The sequence below is a fragment of the Triturus cristatus genome, chromosome 3_2 (genome assembly GCF_964204655.1).
Source record: "Triturus cristatus chromosome 3_2, aTriCri1.1, whole genome shotgun sequence".
NCBI classification, from domain to species: domain Eukaryota; kingdom Metazoa; phylum Chordata; class Amphibia; order Caudata; family Salamandridae; genus Triturus; species Triturus cristatus.
In genome coordinates, this window is record NC_140584.1 from 654088648 (window position 1) to 654103295 (window position 14648).

The window sequence follows — 14648 nt, forward strand, 5'->3', positions numbered from 1 at the left end:
TGTATATATTTACAGGGTGCTATCACTTGACCCACAGAGTATAAATGTGGAAGTGGTGAAAAATGGGTAAGCTCATGAATTTCTAATTCACAGGGTGGCATGTCTATCCTTTTGTTCACATTAGTATTCTATGGTTGATAATATATTATTTAGGATACATTTTCACATTGAATTAATTGGTGATGGCATTTTCAGCTCAAGTGCCGTTTGACATGTTACATAGAGCTATATTAGGATAAAGAAGGGGGCATTAGCTGTAATTTTCTGATGCACAAATGGATGAATTGATGTCCCAGCTGTAATGTTGGATATAATGGACTAGCAATTCCAATGTAAATAGTCTTGGCATGCTATTTTTAAATGCGGCATTTAATTTCAAATAGATAATTAGAGTCGACTTCACTGTGCATCATCAATAAAAATTAAGAAGTCCACAAGTCTTGTAAGGACTTTTGATTAACTTAAGGTTGGTTGTTATTCGACCATGATCTTCCTGACATATTTATTTGGGGGACACCTTTAAATTACTAACTACATTCTCTGTATCCTTCTCCAAATACCTGATTTCACAGTTGAAATTTGTCTAATGCACAATACAATTTGTACTTAATAATTGTTAACTTGAGATAAACATCTGATGCTCTATGTAACACAATGTCACAGATACACTGGGGATCACTAGATGTTCCATGAACAATTCACGAACAACTAGGTGATGGGTTGATTCCTAACTAGTTACTAATGACTTGTGCTAAGGTATTAATTTGGGATATGGTATCTAGCCCTGAAGAAGTCAAGGTGACGAGGCCTAATGAAACCCATGCTGTCTAGAGGAGGTGTACTGAAGAAAGAGGTTCAAACAGTTGTGAAAGAAAGAAAGAAATAACTCAAAAATGAATGATGCGGGGCGTGGCCAGCAGCCGACGGGAATGGCCGCACACTAGAGCAGCTCCGGAGCCTTTGCCTGATATCCGACCATAATGTGACATTAATCCCAGTACAAAATTCTCTAACTGGTCAAACTAAGCCCATGGGACATCAGGCATCATAGTTCACCAATAAATCAACTCGACATCGCTGCAGACGCATATTGAAAGCCTGAACCTCCATGCTCTCTCACTTGACAACGTAGTGAAGGGGATAATACAGCTAGTCACCCGGAGCCCGAGACTGGTAGACCAGCCACAAGGTACCGGCGAAAGTACACCATCCATTACCTTGACTCGCATAGTCAGCGGCACATCGAGGCAGTCGTGATGGCATCTGCACTCTGGATTAACCCTGAGGCAACGTGTTGACTATGTCAAGCCGCAGGGATCGGTGAAAGTGCACCGATGCTGTGAGGAGTAGAAGACGAGCGCCGCTATCCAAGCTGAGACCCGTCAGGAGGAGCGTCACCGGGGTCCAGTGGTGGCGGAGGGGAGCGAGACAGGTGCACTCTCCGACTCTCTGGGCCGGGGGCCGCGGGGAACCACAGACGCGACCTAACCGAACCTAGGCAGCCGAAGCATGATCGCAGAGTGGCTCACCCATCAAGATACGCTGGTGGCATACCTCACGAAGATCTCCGGTGCCTGGAGTCCCAGAGGCACTGCGCGTATCGGACAATAAAAAAAATAGGCAGAGGACTGCGAGACACCGGCGATACGGGGTGAGTCAACACTCATATTTATAATATCACCCTAAAAAAAATGTGTAATTGTGGCCGCAGCGAGGTGTCGGTGCCGGCGAGGCCCGAGGGCTGCCCCGCGCGTTGTCATCACCTGTGGCTTGCGCCCGGGGCTCAGGATTGTGGCAGGGGGAGGGGGCTGGGTGCAGGCCTTGCCCCAGACCCAGGCCTAAATTGTATAAAGAAGCAGAGGCACGCCGGGCTCCTGGGGACCAACATTGAGGCGGTGAAAGACAGTTACAGTATCTGGTCTGACCAAAAGGAGGTTCCCTTCACTCAGTACACCGCAAACAGGGAGCTACTCTTGTCGCTGCAATTGGGCCCCGACCGGGAACCTGTCAGAAGATTTTAAAAGTTCAAATAAACGGCGAACGCCCAGTGGACACTAAGGAATCTGCCCAGGCCTGGATGGGTTGCAGTGCCTACTGCCACGAGTGGGCAACGATAACATCTGGGGGGGGCATAATCCACGGCTGTACTTCACTAATACCAGGGTCCGAGCATGAAATAAAGGTGACGCAAAAGACTTTTGTAAAGCCAGACATCGGACCTATGGCGCACAACTAAAGAATACCCCTTCTGTCATGGTGACGCCAAGTACAGGATTTGGTCACAGCCATTCAACTCCCCCAAGCAAGCAGATAAACCCCCTATGACTTGGTGATCCTACTTCAAGATACCACACAATAGAGTTGCTAAAGGGGGAAAGCATTAAAGCTTCACCACCTAGGGTTAGGCCTCACCAGAGATATAGCTCACCAACCTATGGTACAAAACTCCCAAATCACAACTAGGGAAAGCCGACAGGACGTGAAATGCACGTAGCCCCAAGGCAGGCGCTGGGGACTACCACGTTTTATCCACAACTAACAAAACCACAGAACACGAACAGTACCTAACAAGATGGCAGGCGGCAGGGGAGGCAAGGCAGCAATGCAAACAAAACTCGACAAGTACACTTGGACCAGGAATGGGGAGGAACAAGACACTGCCAAGGCAAACGCACAGGAGAAGGCACAAACCCCTACTGGTCAGTTCGATCTCACACTACAAGACATTATGGTGGCAATCAATAACGTCCGTACCTCTCGAGTCAAGACTAGACACAGTAAATATTGAAAACTCTCATGTCAGAGCAGACCTCCGAAATATGGACGCCAGAGTTAAGGAGGTCGAAGAAGCCACCAATGCGATCCACCGATACATCCCATCTCAAGCAACAAGTGCAACAGCTAATAGAGCGATATGGTAGGATGGGGACGCAATTGGATGACTAATAAGGCAGGGCATGCCGAAATAATGTGTGCATCCTTGGAGTGCCGGAACGCACGGAGGGGCCAGTAACAGATCTCTTCATCGAACAGTTAGATACCAAACACTAGCAACCAAAGGACCTCTCTAACTATTTTTCAATCGAACGAGCTCACCGAGTTCCCGTTGGTGGGCCAAGACCAGAGGCCCCTCCAGGACCAATAGTTGTAAAAGTCTTTAATTTCCATGATCGGGATGCCATCCTACAAGTGGCTGGTATTGCTCCACCCACGAAACTCGTGAATAACACAATCTCCTTCTTCCCAGACTTAACGATCAAAGTACAAAAACAAAGCCGAAGCTTCCTGGAAGTAATAAAGGCACTCCGAGACAGAGACATAAAATATGCAATGTTATTTGCAGCCAAGCTCCGCATCGAGGCAGACGGCACAACATGGTTCTTCCTCACGCTAGAAGAAGCTTGGGACTGGCTAGATGGTTGGTAACACGTCGGAAACTCCACAAAAGAGGGGCACTCGGGGCTGAAGTGGAATTGAGCCACTGAAGCCCCAATTCGGACCCTAGCTTGTAGAATGAGCAACATCATTAAAGGGAATCCATGTAGTTCAAATCCAGAAACCAAAATTAAAGGTCAACTTGCAATACCTAACAAACAACTGACTTACGGCCCAAATACTTTTCAGTATTCTTCTACCAATGTTAAGCCAGCGAACAGATCTCATTGTTTGCCCAATGTGGGTGATAGAATAGAACCCCACAACTCCTCTCGCCCCAGTGATCAGCTTAGGGCAACCCCATCTGTTAGAGCGAGCCATTTTGACAAACCTTTGTTCCGTCCCTCCAAATGTCAATTTTTTTTTACCAAGGTTCCAAAAACTTCACCCAGTTTAATTAAGGAAGACGAGCATTCCCTGATTAATAAATGTACCCAGTGGTTGAGACAAAGCGTAAGTGTAGATCCATAATCAGGGAAGATATATCCTCCGCTGTAAAACACCCATTCAATGGTAATAATTCTGATTATGTGTGTCTCACTCTGGTCTCTCCATCGCTGGTAGATAATCTGGTGGCTTTTGATTTAAGGACATCTCAAATGATACACACAGACATCAGGCTGAAACTTAATAACCCCAACTTTGCTTCCACCCAATCGTCCATTGCCCCAGAGCCAAGTCGTATTGGGGATTCTTCCCTTCAAAACATAGATTGACATTTAATAGATCCATGTCCCACACATAGTTCTCCAGAGGTCACACAGCCAGGAGTGGTTGCTAGTCACCGTATAGGACTTCCTCCTGGCGCTGGCCATGTTGGGACGAGCATTGTAACAGAACTACCTAGGGCTTTAACACCTCTATTGATAGATCTTCCTAGCCCAACAGACAATGATGTTATAGTTCCAGTTATTCCCAATAAGGGTAAAGGTAGGGAGGCCAGCCCGGGTAATTCATCAGATAATCAAGATACATCTCTAATGACAATTCCCGGAATATAGCAGGTTTGTCTCCCAAGACTTCGTCATTGGACTGGTCAGATTTTATAGATAAAAAGGATATTATAGCGTTTCAAGAGAACTGAGCACTTACTCCAGTTTATTATCCAGGCATCTAAACTTTTATAAACCATTAATAGGTTGCTGGAAAGGCAGACCTTCAGGCGGGCTAACAATATGGGTAAGACAGAGCTCCCTTTATAAGATAGTAGAAAAGGAGACTGATAACATCAATATGATGGCGATACTTATCTGCCCTAAACACCCCCCAATTTACTTTTAGTTAATGTATATGCCAGGGGCATGGTGGGTGGTAGATCATGTAAGACAATCAATGACCTTAACAGATTTTTAGACAGAACGAGTGAAGGGAATAACTTAGTGATAGTAGGAGATTTTAATACTACATTTGTGCCCCTGGACTCAAAGGACAGCAACCTTAGCGCTGACGAAGATGTTCAGTGGGGTATCCCCCAACTGGAGATACCACCAATTAAAAAGTGGACCGAGGCAGCGCTACAACTCAAAGCACTCAGCTTAGAAAGGCGAGTCAGGGCAGTGAACGGCCGCACACCCTTTGACCGCTTAGGATCCCATGCATATAATAATGGCTTGAGAAGCAGTCGTATCGACTACATCTTTATTAACACAGAGAACTGGCCATCTTTAGTGGATATGGAAGTTTGTGCAAGGAACGAAAGCGACCATAAACCTCTACTGTTAAAACTCAAGGTAACAGGCCAATGTAATACCTCTGCCTATTGTCGTCGCGAATGAGACAGCGGACGCCATATTAAGTAATGACAAGAGGAGGGTCAAGTGGTCTCGGATTGTTGAGAATGAAAGCTCCCTTGGCAAAATGAAAGAAGAGGTGTTGAGTACACTAGATAGACTACAAAAATGTAATAACCAGGGAGAAATCATTCTTAATATCAACCGACTCCACAAGACCATGTTCGAAAATATTAGGCACTTCTTTGTCAAACCACTCAAAACCCCAAAGAGACCTTTACCAAAGCTCGATCATTGGTATAACAAGGCCTGCAAGGAAGCATACAAGTAGCTGTCCTGGGTAATCAAAAACAAAGATATAGACAAGATTAGAATAGCACGTAAAGAGTATAAATCTATGGAAACTTTAGCAAAAAAGGAATGGGATGAACAACGGTGGAGGGAACTTTTACAAGCCAGCAAAATGAAAAATATGCAATCATTTTGGCAGTTGGTAAAGCGGGGTAGAGGAGGTCAAGATCAGGTCAGGTGGGGGGGAGAAGCTTTCTGCTACACGCAGCAAGGGCCTGGAACCTCCCAATCACAATCAAAAACAGTCCCTCTATGCTGTCATTCAGGAAAGAGGTAAAAACCTGGTTGTTCTCCTCCACTTAGACAAAGCCGTGACATTTCTAGGGTAGTCTCTGTCTCTATGCAGCGCCAAGACGCCCACGGGCATACGTGCGCTTTATAAATTTTTAAATCAAATCAAGATATTATTCCCGCAAATCATATTGCGCCCGACCAGTGGGTATTCTTATTTGAGAACCAATTTGCAGTTGGAGAGAATCTACCCCCCTTTTTAGTTCCAAGCACAGATGTAATAGTATCATTCTCTATTAGCGAAGTGGAAAACGCCCTGAACTCAGTACCAAAGGGCAGGGCCCCTGGCCCTGATTGTTTTCCGGCGGATCTATTCTTATCTGACAAGGATAATTGGCTTCAATACATCTTAATCCTTGCCAATGCAATAGCTAGAGGAGCTTCCATTCCCGACTCCTGGCAAGGAGCGGAAATTTTACCTATTTACAAGAAGGGGGACCGTTCTAGTCCAAGTAACTACAGGCCAATCAGCCTAATCGATTCCACTCAAAAGATTATGGCTAGATTGGTCCTGAACAGATTCAGACATGGATAGCAGAGAATAATATACTATCCCCTTTGCAAGCAGGTTTTAGGGCCCTCGTAAGTACAATCGACCAAATGTTTTATTTTGTTTTAATTTACTGGCGTGTTGTACTACTAGCGGGCGGAACTATTTATGCTGCGTTTGTAGATCTCAAAGGAGCATTCGATACAATCCCGAGAAACAAGCTCTGGGCTATATTACGCCCTGAGCTTTTACAGCTTGTAGTCAAACTGCACGAATCCAACTATGCGCAGGTTCGCTGGGGATCACAAGGAAACATCACCCCCAAATTCCCAATTCTTAAAGGGGTGCGACAAGGGTGCATTTTAGCCCCCACTTTGTTTTCACTGTTTATAAACGGCGTGGTTAATTACTTCTCAGAGTTTTCCACCGACGCACCCTCTGTTGCAGGCAAAAAGGTCCCAATACTTATGTTCGCTGATGATACCCTAATTCTATCTAAAACACAAGTTGGGTTGCAGCGACCACTAACTCACTTCGAGTCATTCTGTAAGGCACATGAGTTAGTGGTAAATGTGGACAAAACCAAATTCATGGTGTTGCATAAACATAAAGTAATCAAGGCAAGGGTTGTTATGAACAAGGAGCCATTGGAACAAACGGATATATTTACCTGCCTAGGAATAACTATAGGCCGTAAATTAGACTGGAAACCCCAGATAGAAATCTTGACACTTAAGCACTCCCAATTTGCAGGAGCAATTTTGAAAGAACAGGCTCTCACAGACCAAGCCTGTGGGTCCTGCACTTAAGATTTATAACACCAAGGTCACGGCTTCCACTCTCTATGGTGCAGAACTTTGGGGATTTGATAACCTGTACCCATAAGCCCAGGCCCAAAATAGATTTGTGAGAGGTCTAATCGGCCTCCCCTAAAGCACTCCACTCACACCCTTTTACCTCGATCTGGGGTGTGACTCCCTGGCAGAGGTTGCTAGATTTAGACCGCTGGCCTACTGGAGAAGACTCTGGTCAACCCCGGAGCTAGCCTACTACGCCTTAGCACTTAAAGACATCAGAGATGCCGACTCCTCTCACAAGATCAGCGGGTTGCAGCGGGTAAAAAGCTCCCTGGTGAATATGGGCATGAGGCATTTATGGAAAGATCCAATGAATAACATGTTTCCCCCCCAAAAAAGCTTATAAAGAAGCATACTGGGATTTGATTAGAGCTGGCAACCTGTGTTCCCCCAAATCATCATTTCTGACCAGCAATTTTTTGGAACACAAGCCGGAACCTTTGTATGAAGACTTTTGGGACTTCATAACAAAGCCTATTGACAGGAAACGTTTATTTCAGTTCTGGAAAGGTACACTACCGACTAAAGTTTTCACCAAAACCTGGCACCATTCCCAAGACAGTAAATGGACATTTTGTCAGATTGTGGACGAAACAATACCCCACATTCTGTTTGTTTGTCCAGCATATAGTTCTCCACGGAGCAAATCTGTATGAACATGGGCACCAGGCCGAGTGCTACCGCACTGCGAATATTGAAGACTAGCACTCAGGTGGCAACTGTGATCGCCCTAGCGAAGTTTTTAGGATGGGTGTGGAGAATTCGACATAAGATTGAAAGCAAGTAGACTGCGACTGTAACTATTTTAAGCACAGTCTTCTACTTAGCATCTCCCGCATCGTTATGTATTATATCTTTTAGCCAGTACTGGGACACACGGGCCTAGAATTCTAGATGAATTGTTAATAACCTCTATCAATTTAAAATTTTTAAAAGAAAAAAAGTTTGTATAGCTCATTTAACCGAAACATAAATTTGCTTGTTTTTATCATGGTTTATCATTCTGTTATGTACAGTCTTTTGTCAAGCACTGGAGTTTATGTTTGTACTATTTTGGTGATCTTACTTATTTATTGTCTTTCATGATCAGTGGGGTCGAAATAAAGACATAATAAATTGAAATTGAATTGAATTGGAATTGAACCAAACATGGATGTGCTGAACTGGAATCGAAAAGTTAAAGAGACTATGAAATCCTCCCTGTATTGTTCAGAGCAATCAATGGGAATGTATGCCCGAATCGGCACTCCCATATATGCCTGGACCTTGTGAACTAGACATGGCTGCGAAATTGACTCTCGTCGACATCGCCTCCTTTCCTACATTGATCTAGGACGGGTAACCACATGTCTTCCAGCCAAACACTGGGAATTGTACCGAATGGTTGTTGTCCAGACTGTGTTGCAATTATTGTTTTGAACTGGCCATAGCGGGCGGGGAGTGGGCTAGGCAGGACCATGGGCACCAATTTTAGTTTGGGGGGGGCGACAGGCACTCTGCATTGTTGGGGATTTGTATAGTTTAAAATCCACCAGCAGGGCGACAGGGAGGAGGGGATGGCAGGTGCCCTTAATATGACTTTGGATGACTGTATCGATCGAAAGCCATCTCGCACCCCAGCCCAAAACACTATACCCCGTTTAGACTCTCTCAGCGCTACATGCCTAACGGACGTATGGCGCCATTTTAACCCACACGCTTCTCAATTCACATTCTTCTCTGGTGCCCATAATAGCCTCGCTCATATAGATTATATTTTGACACATACAGCAGATTTAGGCAACTACAGGAAACCACGCTGTCTTTCACGTGGTGTGTCAGATTACTCCCCTGTCTAGGCCACGTTCACCCTCAACAAACATCGACATAGACCCACTATAACACTTAATCCATGGCTTCTTAGAATACCCAATATAACAGAAAACCTAATATAACATACGGACTACTACTTCACAGAAAACACAGGTTCGGTAGAATAAGCGAAAACGCTATGGGAGGTCTTCAAAACAATGCTAAAAGGCTAAGCATTAGCACTCAAGGTGGGGCACATCAGGAACAGAGGGAAAGGGTAGAACAGCTCGAGAACGAGCTCCAGAAAAGTGAAGAGGAATAAACGCAGACTCTAAATAAAGCTAATAAACACAAATTAAATATCAAAAAACTCGAATACAAAGCCTTAGTGACAGAGATGGCCATAGCTAAGTATACAATAGTCCAGCATGAACTATACGAGCTGGGGGATAGGGCGGGTAAACTTCTGCCTGGCTGGAAAAAAGGGAGCAAGCTGTGCGTTGGGTCCCCCAGATACACTTAAACGGCACTGGCATTATTACAGACCCACAAGTGATTGCAGAGGCCTTTGCTGACTATTTTGAGAGGTTATACAGTCCAGCAGTCACCACCACATCAGAAGACTCACTGCACCTACTTGCAGACATTCCTTTATTAACCCTGTCCCCCGAAGACCGCGACTCGCTTGAAGGAGACCTCACAGAGGAGGAAATCCGCTCAGCAATTAGCGGTATTCAATCCAGAAAGGCAATGGGGCCTAATGGTATCCCAATCGAATTCCTTAATCTAACAGCGTCTCAGGTCGTGCCATATTTACGAAATATGTATCTTGAAAGTAAAGAGAAGGGGACCTTACCCGACGAACAGAGACTGACCTCCATAGTAGTCATACATAAGAAGGAGAAACCAGTGGAAAATTGTGGCTCCTATTGACCAATTTCTTTAATAAATGTCAAGCCAAAATCCTTGCCAAAATACTAGCCTCCTGACTTGCCCCCATTATTACCAAAATAGTACACGCGGACCAATCCGGTTTTATGCCCGGCCGCAACACGGCTTTAAACAACCGTCAATTGCACAACGTCCTGGGTAGGAAACATAGAATAGCAGAAAATGCTGTAATACTCTCTCTAGATGCCAAAATGGCATTCGACACAATTGAATGGCCATATCTCTTCAAAGTCCTGCTCCGAATTGGCTTTGGCCTGTAGTTCCTCAAGTGGGTTCAGCTCCTTTACACAGACCTTAAAGGTCAAGTTAAAGTAAACAACCACACATCAAGGACGTTGCCGCTGAAGAGGGGCACTAGAAAGGGATGGCCCCTATCACCACTGATTTTTCCCTGATGCTTGAACCACTTGCAACCTGGGTTTGAGGCGATAGATTGCTGAGGGGGCTGAAATGGGCTGAGGGACAAGAGGACAGAATATCCTTATATGCTGACGACATTTTGTTATACCTCGCGTCACCAGCAAAATCATTAAATAGAATCCTTCACATTTTCACAAACTTCGGCAAATACTCAGGCTATACTATCAATTGGTCCAAATTAGTGATCTTCACTCTCTATGGGCCGCACCCAAATCTGCGACGAACTGCGCTGCTACAATTGCGGTTGAGGGCTTCAGATATCTCAGTGTCTTAATAACCCCAGACCCAGATCTTTTTTACACCAAAAACCTTGAGACTCCCCTACACAGATTGAAAAACAATGTGCAGCACTGGGGGAAACTGCCTCTCCAATTACTAGGATGTACGGCCCTTTTTAAAATACTGGCACTACCGTGCTTCCTCTACATCCTACAAAACAGCCCCTATAAGGTTCCTGAGTCATACTTCAAAAGCATAGACAGTGAAATTAGGACATTGTTATGGGATAGCAAAACACCCATTATTGCCTCACAAAAATTAGCTTGAAGTTGGTATGATGGTGGTATTGCACTTCTCGACATGCGACTTTACTATTGGGCGTCACAGCTGGTGGTTATCAACCACTGGGTGTACCACCCTCAGACAGAACCCGCATACCAATTAGATAGATACCAAATGGGGAAGGAAGGATACAACAGGGCCCTATACTCAAACCCCAAAAAAGGCTGATATATCGGCCCTATCGCCCTAACCATCGACATCTGGCATCAGGCCAGTAAAAAACGTGGCTGGCAGGGTATAATAACCCAAGCCACGCCGCTGTGGTCAACCCAGCGACCTGGGGCATTGGGTGCACAGCCGGGATTTGACAAATGGGACACAATTTGTATCTCCACCGTTGGTGACTTATGGAAAAAAGGAAAAATTCTACGATTCTCAGAATTACAAAAAGAATACGATCTAGACCATAGGGAAATATTTTGATACATGCAAATCCGCCACGCTCTGATTACAACCATCCCTACACAGGGTGAGATAGCGAAGAAATTCTGCTAGAAGTCATACTACTAGCTGAACCCACGAATAAAAAAGCCATATCAATGACATACCAAAAACTTTGCAACCACCTACCGGATCTACTCCAACGACTTTGAGAAAAATGGCAAGTAGAGCTTGGGCCCTTGAGGACGAGGAGTGGCAAACTGCATTAATATCCCCCGGGAGGCTGCTATCCCACTCAAATTCCATCTCATTGAGCTCAAGATACTGCACGGAACATACTTAATGGGGGCTACCCTTACTAAACTAGGGCATAGAGAAGATCCAAGTTGCCTCAGACACTGAATGGAAGAGGCCACGTTCTATCATGTGCTATGGAGTTGTCCTAAGATAACACCACTCCGGGGAAAAGCCACATGACATAATTACAAAATGCAATTGGTAAGGATATCCAACTAACACCTACATTGGGACTCCTCAATATATGGGACACCACAGATCTCACCACAACAGAACAACAATGGGTCACTTTGGGATTCACAATGGTCAAGCGTAGCATCACGATGCGTTGGGGGGCTGGACAAGTACCGACCTCGAAGGGGTGGGCAAAAGATATGGATAAATGTATGATTGCTGAAAAGGAAGTGTTTAAAAACAGAGGGTGTCCAAAAAAATGGGATTAAATAGTGGGGTAAATGGAATCTATATAGAGGAGAGATCTGCAACCCTCGATCAATTGAAATGGCTCAGGAAAACAGTGATGAGTACGGGTGAACCTGAGAATATGCACCCCAGAAGTCACAACAGAACAGTGTTTCTTGCCCTAGATGTGTACCATGTTGTCTTTATAAGGAATTACCTTAATGACCTGTACTGTTTACTACGAAAATCAGTAAAAAATAAATAAATAAATAAATGAATGATGCAGTTGAACCACTATTACTTTTCCTAGAGCGCTCAGAATATCTGCTTTCTTTACACTAGAAATGGCCTTTAGCTGTGCAGCAGTGGGTTCTATAGAACAAAACTTGTCCACCAGCCACACTTTATGCCCAACAGTCATGTCCCTAGTCTTATTGAATGGCCATCAGGGTGCACCATTAGCGAAAGGATGTGGCCTTTAGTTCATTCTTTTTGTTTTTTTATGGAAAAAACACGAGGTAACAGTGCGTTGACAAGCCACCAGAAACTGGAAAGTAGACAAGATGTGCAAAATGGCAAAGCGTGGGTGTGTTGGCTCACATTAGTTACTCGTCTCGTGTTCAGTGTAGGCAAAACAGGCACAAAAATAATAACCCTGAACTACAAATGATCCCAGACAGTTTCTTCTACAGGTTGCGTGTTTCAGTATTTGCAATGTTATATACCTTAGAAAAACATCATAAGTAGCAAATATAGGAACGAAGCATCTTTAGAAAATATAAATCTAACCGTAATGCTGGAATTATATTGTGTATGATCTAGTGCAGAGGGTAGAACTTCCGTAAAATGACACAATATTCATTAATTTCCAAATGGTGCACAGTAATTTTGTGGGGGAAGTCGAGTCAAAGAACAGATTTACTGGCTTTATTACATTGCTGCGTGGCTGTTTTTATCTCCTTCTAACTGCGTTGATTTTTCAGGGCATATACGGGTACTTGGAGACGAGGCTAGAAGATGTTTATGAATAAGCTCAGCTTTTCTGTTTTTTTAAACTGTTTTTATTGATTTTATGACAGTATGAAACATGGATACACGAAGTGTGAGGAACAATGCGTAACATTACAAAATTACATTGGTTACAGATTAAAGCAGCTTTAACACCAGATATTATCACATTTTGCTTGAATATTATAACATTTCCACCTAAGAGGATAAGAACCATGATATAGTGGCCGGGCAGGAGGGGTCTGAGCAAAGGGGGTGGGGAAAAGTCTAAAGTCTGCTTGTTCTTGGGCCCCACCCTACTGACTCTGATTCGTCCTCTTCATCTCCCCTTTCCAGCCCGTGATATGCTATCCATGGGGACCAAATCTTTTTGAACTTTTGAGGGTAACCTCTTGCTTTGTAGGTCACTTTTTCTGCCACCATATACATGTCCATGCTAGCTTTCCACTCTGTAAGAGAGGGGAGAGTGGGGACTCCCCAGTAGCGAGATACATCCCTTTTAGCCACAACTAAACCCAGGTTGCATAGCAGGAGTTTGCTACGTGACAGATCTATTTCCGTAGGGATGCCCAGTAGAACATATTTGGGGTCTAATTCAAGTTGCGCTGTGAGTATTGCATTTAGTTCTCCCAATATCTGTAGCCAGTATCTTCTAATGTGGCCATACTCCCAAAGTGTATGTATGTATGAGCCCTGGGGAGCTTTAAATCATAGGCAATTGGTCGAGTCTGCTCTTCCCATGGTGTGTAGCCGTAGTCTATCATAGTATATCCTATGAAGGATCTTAAACGGTATGAGTCGGAGTCTTTGTTTTATAGCCACCTCTCTTGGGTGCATCAAGGCTGCCTCCCAATCGATATCCTCCAGTAGCCCTATAGTGTCCTCCAATTTAGCTTAGAGAGGCCCTAGGTTATCCGGGATATTATTCAAAAGAGTTTTATAAGTCCAGGAGAAGACTTTGTTTGAAATCTCTTCCTGTAAGAGCCTGCCTTCCAAGGGGCCGAATTCCGGAATGCTTTCCACTTCAATTCCCTCCACCCTACAAACATGTTGCAGCCTGAGATATGCATATCGCTGATTGTTGTGTAGTTGATATGTAGCCTGTAACTTGTCAAAGGAGGAAAGGGTGCCTCCCTCTAAGAGGTCTCACAATTTGGAAATTCCAATGGTATCCCATTGTCTGAAGCACTGTAGTTCACTAATTTCCCGTAGCCAAGACCCTTCCCACAAGGGAGTCTCCTTCGAGATTTTGGCATTCCATTTCATTTGCCTTTCTGCCACTTTCCTGGCTTTTATCACTCTCTGGGTGGCCGGCAACAGTTGTCTATCGCCTTTACCTCTATACAGGTAGTGTAAATATGTGTGATTGCTAAATTGAAGCCGTTCCACTGCTATGTGGTCTCCCGCAGCATGACCCCATTCGTTGAGGACTATTAGGTGGGCTGCCCTATTGTATGCTTGTGCATCTGGTAGTGCAAAGCCCCCGTTATAGTGGGAGCAATGTAGGGTTTGCAATGCCACTCTTGGGTGTGCTCCGTACCAGAGGAGCGAGCGAAATTCACTGTTTAGTGTTGTAAAGATTGTCTTCGGTATTTTACTATATGTATTTTGAAACATGTACAGCAGCTTTGGTAGTGTGATCATTTTATACATTGCAGCCCTGCCCACTATTGTCAATGGGAG

The 14648-nt window shown here is 44.5% G+C and overlaps 1 protein-coding gene across 1 annotated transcript in view; it reads right to left on the bottom strand.

The window, feature by feature from the left end:
• Window positions 1-14648, bottom strand: part of UNC80 (unc-80 subunit of NALCN channel complex) — a 3271126-nt gene that overhangs the window by 1886732 nt on the left and 1369746 nt on the right. The gene's annotated exons all lie outside the window — the stretch shown is intronic.